Raw genomic sequence first — 8211 nt, forward strand, 5'->3', positions numbered from 1 at the left:
AGTGTGTCAACAGATCCTAGATGTGATGTGGGATGTCAGATATGGAAGTTTTATGTGAGGAATGAGCTCTGTAGCATCCGGTTGATGAGTTTTGATAACATCGAGGTTATGACGCGCATGCCACAAATCTAGGGAAAGTGACACTTCGTGGGAGGTTTCGGAAATGATCCTTGCATGTAACCTCCAACTACTAAAAATAGATCCTTGAAATAAGGGATTCCTTTGCATGCTACCTTGGGAGAAGCAGCCCATGCATGCAAGTCAGTTTTGCTCGGTCCCGGAGGGAACCGGTCAACTCAGTTGCACATGCAAGAGACTGCTCAACTGCTGGGAGAAAATGTGCATTTCTGGATGGGATCTAGGTTAGCTGCCTAGGGGATTTGCACAATTTCTGGGCAGAGTAGCTGACTGCTGCCCAGATTTGGGCAAATTCTGGGCTGAGCAGCCTTGCTGGGGAAAATTGTGCAATTTTCACAGTGAGTGTTGATTGTCAGAATTGCGCAATTATGGAGCCCATAAGCTTTCCAGTCAAGATTGCGCAATTTCTGGAGGGAAGGCTGGATGCCCTCCAGAATTGCGCAATTTCTTGTGGGAGTTTCTCAACCTTCAGTCGGACCAAGTTCGGGTGATTAGCCTGTGAGGGGAATGCATCGAGCTGTGATCAACAGGTTTCCTTTGTGGAAGAAAAACAATGAAGCTTGTGTACTTCACGAAGCAAGACATGTTGTTGTGAAGGTTGGAAGGGAGTGTTAGAAAATTAGATATTATAGAGCAATGGAAAACATAAAATATATTGCATAAATATAAACACAGAAAACACGTAAAACAAGAGAGACACAGATATACATGGTTCACCCAATTTGGGCTACGTCCACGGAGAAACAGCCAGTCCTTCCTTGTATATTATCCAGAAAAATGAAAAGATACAACCTACATCAGATCCACTGTAATTCCCTCTTCGCTCTCACACAATCTCCTCTCTCTTTCTCACTCAAAATACAGATATACATAGAAGCAATGCAATTCCATCATATATAGTGAGGGTTTACCTTCTAGGGAAAAAAACCCTAAATTAAAAAAAACTTCTACCGCCAGATCTCCGCCGAATGAATGTCCCAAATTGACTATGAAATTACAACATTTTACATGGCAATTTTACATCTATTTTTAGCTTCATGGGCATTGCCCTTGATCCCCCTCCAGGGGGGCTCCCAAATATCGCAGCCACCCCCCTTGGACCCTCCTTGCAGCGCAAATATTACGGGCGACATTGCTGCCACATTACGAACTAGGGTCCAATGCGGTGATACCTCTGAATAAAGAAGATAATCAGCCTCTACACCCAACAATCTCCCACTTGGAGACTGATTATAGCAACTCCATCGCTGCTTCATTTGCTAGACAATGACTCCTCTTTGGACCTGGATGTTTCTCATCTTCTTCATCATACTTGGAGACCAATTGAAACTAAGCAGAATCTCAGTTTCTCCCTGGTTACAAATTTTGTTAACATATCTGCAAGATTTTGGCTAGTGTGTATCTTTTCCAGCTTCAACTGTCCATCTTCCAACACTGACCGTATGAAATGGTACTTGAGCTGTATATGTTTAGTCTTGGAATGAAATGTAGAGTTAATTGCAAGATGTATGGCACTCTAGATGTCACTGTATAACCTGCCCAACTCCTGCTTCTTACCCAATTCATCTAGAAAACTTTGTAACCAAATCGTTTCTTTACTAGCCTCTGTAGCAGCAACATACTCTGCTTCGGTTGTTGAGAGTGCAACAACACTTTGCAGTTTTGAAACCCAACTGATTGTTGTTCCACCTACAGTAAACACATACCCTGTGGTGCTCCTCCTGTTATCTTTATCACCTGCAATATCTGCATCACATATCCCTGTAGATAAATATTTGAACCACCAAAGCATAATGCTTGATTTGTGGTACCTCTCAAATACCTGAGAATCCACTTCACCGCCATCCAATGTTATTTTCCTGGATTGTTCATGTACCTGCATACAACTCCCACTACATGTGCAATATTAGGCCTTGTCCAGACCATTACATACATTAAGCTTCCAACTGCTGATGCATATGGAAATTTAGACATATAATCCATTTCTCCCTGAGTCTTGGGACACACCTCCTTACTTAGTTTGAAATGGCTAGCCAAAGGTATACTAACTGGTTTTGCATTTTGCATATTAAATATTTTCAACACCTTTTCTATGTACTCACTCTGAGACAATGTTAATTTTTGATTCTTCCTATCTCTAATTATTCTCATACCAAGGATTTATTTTGTAGCACCCAAATCCTTCATTGCAGATGGGTTTGCCAATTTTCTTTTGAGCACATTTATTTCCTTCATGTTAGAACCTGCAACAAGCATGTCATCTACATACACTAACAATATAATATAGCTGCCATCATTTTGCCTTTTGAGATAAACACATTGATCAGAGTGACATCTAGTATAACCTTGTTTAGACATTATCCAATTTTAGATACCACTGCCTTGGAGCCTATTTTAAGCCATACAAGCTCTTCTTCAACCTGCAAACTAGTTTCTCTTTCCATTTTATCCCATATCCTTGTGGCTATTGCATATATATCTCTTCCTCCAAATCTCCATGGAGAAACGTTGTCTTTACATCTAATTGCTCAAGATGCAAATCTTCAGTTGCTACTAGACTTAAAATAGTTTTAATTGAAGTCATTTTAACAACAGGAGAAAATATCTCATCAAAGTCTATACCCTTTTTCTATGCAAACCCCTTCACCACAAGTCTAGCTTTATACTGTTTTCTACCTCCATCTTCTTCCTTCAACCTGTAAACCCATTTATTTTGCAATGTTGTTTTACCCGCAGGAAAACTGACTAAGTCCCAAGTCTGGTTATGTGCTAAGGAGTCCATCTTTTATTTCATGTCTTGCTCCCACTTCTTCCTGGTTTCTACCTGCACTGCTTCTTCATAACGTTCTGGTTCACCAGAATCAGTCAACAATACATAATATAATGACGGAGATTATCGTTCAGGGGGTCTACTTATCCTGGTAGATCTTCTAACACCACTTTCAGGTGTTTGAGGTGCTTGCTGTTGTTGTGGTTGATGTTATTGTTCTAGTTGTTGATCATTATGATTTTCAGGCACCATCACTTTTTCTGTGATCTCATCAAGCACTATGTATTCTCTGTTTTCTTTTTCCTGTTTCTTTTCCTGTAGTTGATCCTTATACAAAACCTTTTCATTGAATATGAAATCTCTTCTTCTAATTATTTCATGTTTTTCATAATCATAAAAGCGATAACCAAAATCATTAACACCATATCCAATAAAGGTACATTTCTTTGATTTTGCCTCAAGCTTTGTTCTATTTTCTTTATTAATGTGGATAAAGGCTTCACAACCAAAAGTCTTTAAAAATGAGTAGTTTACCTTTTTACCTGTCCAAGCCTCCTTTGGAATACCACCATCCAAGGAACTTGAAGGCCCTCTGTTTATTACATAAATAACAGTATCTACAACATCTGTCCAAAATTGTAATGTAAATCCTGCATGCAATCTCATGCACCTTGCATGCTCCATGATTTTCCTGTTCATCCTTTCTGACACACCATTTTCTTGTGGTGTTCCTGGAATTGTCTTCTCTCTGAAAATTCCATTCTCTGAATAGTACCTATCAAACTCTTTGTTAAAATATTCACCTCCATTGCCTGATCTGAGACACTTCAACCTTTTTCCGGTCTCATTTTCAACCAAAGCTTTCCATTTCTTGAAAGTATCAAATACATCAGATTTATTTCGAATACAATAAATCCAAGTTTTTCTGGTTGCATCATCAATAAAAATAACATAATAACGAGAGCCACCAAGAGATGATACCTGAGCAGGTCCCCATACATCTATATGCACAAGCTCTAATTTTTTTCTCTTCTTTTCTTTCCCAACTTTGAGGAATTTGACTCTCTTATGTTTTCCATAAACACAATTCTCATAGAATTTTAAATCAACATGCTTCAAACCTGGCAACAAATTTCTTGAGTGAAGAATTTGCATCCCCTTCTCACTCATGTGCCCAAGCCTATGATGCCACGATGTTGTATCTTCTCCTATAGAGGTTAAAGCATTAATAGAATTAGAAATACTATTGCATAAATATAATGTACCAACCTTTTCTCATTTTGCTATTACTAGGGCTCCTTTAGTGACCTTCCAGGTTTTATTTGTAAAATTAGTTACACAAGCTTCACCTCCCAATTGCCTTGTTGAAATTTGATTTTTCTTCAGATCTGGAACATGCCTTACCTCCTTCAATAGCCATTGATTTCCATTTTGATGTTTTATGAAAACTGTACCCATTCGAATTATTTTACAGGGTTTATCATCACCCAACCGAACCTGTCCAAAATATCCTTGAACATAATCATGAAAATGTTTCCTATCAGATGTGGCATGGAATGAGGCCCCTTAATCTACCACCCAGGCATCAGTAATATTTTCTAATGAAAGAATCAAAGCATCTTGCAACACATCACGTGTCACATTTGCTTCATGATTGTTTTCTTGTTGTGCGTCTCCTTCTTTTCCCTTCTGAGACTTGCAGTATTTCTTCAGGTGTCCTTTCTTCCCACATTTGCAGCACACTATCCCCGATTTGGACTTGGATCTCCCTTTCCTCGACTTACTGTGATATCCTGGGCTCTTTCCTCTTTCCATTTTTCTTCCCCTATTTTCTGCAGTCAGAATTACCTAATGTCTCACCAGAGCTTTTCCGTCGCATTTCCTCTCAAGGATTGCACTGACAACATCATCAAACTTTAAAGTACTAGATCCAGAGACATAGTTAATAGTGTCCATAACTAAACCATTCCAACTTTCTGGCAATGGGCATAGAAATAACAGAACCCTAACTTCATCATCAAAAGTTACCCCTACAGAACTTAACTGACTAGTAACTCTATTGAATTCATTTAAATCATCAGCAACAAATCCACCTTCTGACATCTTCATATTAAATAAACACTTCATAAGAAATACCTTATTTAAGGCCAGGGTATTTTCATATAGTTTGGCCAATGCCTTAATTAAACCCTATGTTGTCGTTTCCTTTGAAATATTAAAGGCTACCGAAACTACTAAGCATAGTTGTATTGTTCCAAGTGTCTTTCTGTTGAGAATATCTCATTCTATGTCTGTCATACTCGTCGACTTCTTTTCCTTTTCGCTCAATGGTAGGTACATATCTCTTTGATACAAATAATCTTCCATCTGCATCTTCCATAGTTGTTAGTTTTGGCCATTAAATTTTTCGAACCTAAACCTACCATCTTCCACCATTGCTCCCACTCGAACTTGGAACCCTTCTCTCCTGCGAGTTTATCAGCCAAATAAACCTTCGGCTCTAATACCGATTGTTAGAAAATTATATATTACAGAGGAATGGAACACATAAAATATATTGCAGAAATGTAAACACAGAAAACACATAAAACAAGAGAGACACAGATATACGTGGTTTGTCCAATTTGGGCTATGTCCATGGAGAAATAGCCAGTCCTTCCTTTTATATTATCCAACAAAATGAAGAGATACAACCTACAGCAGATCCGTTGTAATTCCCTCTTTGCTCTCACACAATATCCTCTCTATTTCTCACTCAGAATATAGATCTACATAGACGCAATACAATTCCCTCATATATAGCGAGGGGTTGCCTTCTAGGGAAAACAACCCTAAATTAAACCTAAATTCTACCATCAGATCTCTGCCTAAGGAACGACCCAGATTGACTACGAAATCACAACATTTTACAAGGCAATTTTACATCTATTTTTAGCTTCGGGGGTGCTTCCCCTGATCCCCCACCGGGGGGGGCTCCCAAAGATCACAACTGCCCCTCCTTGGACCCCCCTTGCAGCACAAATATTACGGGTGGCGTTGCTGCCACATTACGAACTAGGGTCCAATGTTGTGATACCTCTGAATAAAGAAGATAATCAGGCTCCACATCCAACAGGGAGGCTCCAAAACGAAGCTGAGGAAAAATTTTGGAGGGTGGTTGTAGCTGCTACAACACTTGGCGACACACTGGTAGAACTCTAGCTCTCTGAATGGACCTTGTTTGTGAAAATGAAGTCTAACACCTCTGGAAGTATTGTTCAGTTCTCAACTCCTCTTGGTTTCCACACTAGCTTGATTGTAAGATGTAGCATCTGACAAGCTCTTGGTTCATTGACACACATTCCAAGCCAAGGAAACATAATTTTTTCGATTAGGGTTGAGGGGTATATTGGTGCACAAGTAGTATAGTCGTCAGAGTCTTAGTTTCATCTCTGGCATTGCTCCACTCCCAGTAGGCCTAGACAGTACCTCGGCCGAGTCACATAGGAACACAAGCATGGCTCTACTGCCAGTGAGCCTGGTCAGTACCCCGGCGGAGTTACTTGCATCACCTCTCTGCGTAGGAAGCCTTTCTCTTCGTTCACCTTATTCATTTTCATTTTTTCAAACTTTTTTCACATTTTCATTTTTTCATTTTTCATCTTCGTAAATGTGCATATAACTTATTCATTCCAAAGGCGGAAGAGGGATCCTGACTTATTGAGAGCAGAAGAGGTTGTTCATGCATAGAAGTAGTTTATTATACCTCTGATGTGCTTGTTAAGGTTTTCCCCATCACCTTACTCTACTTGACTGAGCTGACAAGGATTAACCCAAAAACAACTGACTAGAGTAGGTGATACTAGTTGGCGCACAAGCGTTGTGTCTTCACCAAGGTTCACTTTGAACAGTAGGTATTTTCCTTCGATGTATCATGGGCTAAAGTAACAAGTTCTTCATAAAGAGGCAAGATGACAGATAACCAAGTAGTGATAGCAACACAAGGCCTCTTGTACTTTACCCAGATTGCTTCAAGAGTCATACATGGTTTCATGCAAAACTAACCTACAAATGAAACAAGTGAACTAACAAACAACAAAGAAAAGCAAAAATAGAAGTAAAAGGGAAAGCAAACCAAGTAAGAAAAAAAGCAAGCAAACAAAGCAGGTAAGCAAACAAGCATGCAAGCAAACAACTCAAAATCAAACACTACTCCTACCCCTAAGATAACAGTGCATGGGCCATCTCACGTGAAGTGATACTTCCAATGCAGCCACCGGCGCATTGGTTGACCCATGTTGGTGAAGGCACGGTTGGTGAACAAGACAGTTGTGTGAACCGACAAACAAGAAAGATGTAACAGTGAAGACAAGCACACTCTGAGCTTACAAGCGACCACATAACAAAGATGAGCGAAAGTTCATGACATGCATTCTATGGAGCTGCCATGATGTTGTGCTACACTGCATGCAGATGCTGAGTGTATGCAATCTATTGACTGTGACATGCAAGAAAACGTGAGAAAGGTAGAACACTTGTGTTGTGCATGTGTGCACGTTGTGTAAGATTCCTCCAATGCATGAGAGATTGGATCGTGTAGTTCTAGTGGAGGAAGTGAAATTTGGGTGTTTGTTTGATCTTCTATGCAAAGTAGAGAGTGATGAGGAGCCTTGATTGTTTCAACAATTTCCTGACTCGAAGTGAAACCAACCTTAGGATAGCGAGGGCCTAACATAGCCATCAGCTCGGGCTGAAGCGCCTCGACAGTCTGGGGGGTTTCTACTTCGTTGACAGGTAGATCATCGTAGACCAGTGTCTTGGACAGATTAACAACGATTGAATCAACATCGTGATCAGATGAGAAAATGAATAGATCATGACAACCAAGATCGGAAAATTCGAGATGTTTGTCGACATCCTCATGTTTTGATGAATCGGGAAGAGGGGTAGATGGGAAGCAAAGATGTTCACCCTCTCTGTTTTCAGGAAAAATAGATTACATATTGGATTGATTTTCTGAGGAAGATGTGTCCTCTTTGCATTGTAATGGAAGAATAACATCAGACGTGTCCTATGAATGATCAGAAGTAGAAACATCTGGAAATGGATTTGCACAGGGAAAATCAATAGTGGTATAATCACAAGGGATGTCAAGATGAAGCGGATGAGGCGCGGCTGAAAGGGATTCATCCGTCACCATGAATTATTCTTTAGATTCCCGCACACACTCATCATGAATGATGGCATAGGTTGGCTGCATAACACCAACTCCGTCGACAACTTGATCCTTGTTCACAACAGGTGAGGAGTTCGGGATGGAAGAA

The sequence above is a fragment of the Pinus tabuliformis genome, chromosome 7 (genome assembly GCF_031772625.1).
Source record: "Pinus tabuliformis cultivar Carrire ecotype Pingquan chromosome 7, CPIR1, whole genome shotgun sequence".
Lineage (NCBI taxonomy): Eukaryota > Viridiplantae > Streptophyta > Pinopsida > Pinales > Pinaceae > Pinus > Pinus tabuliformis.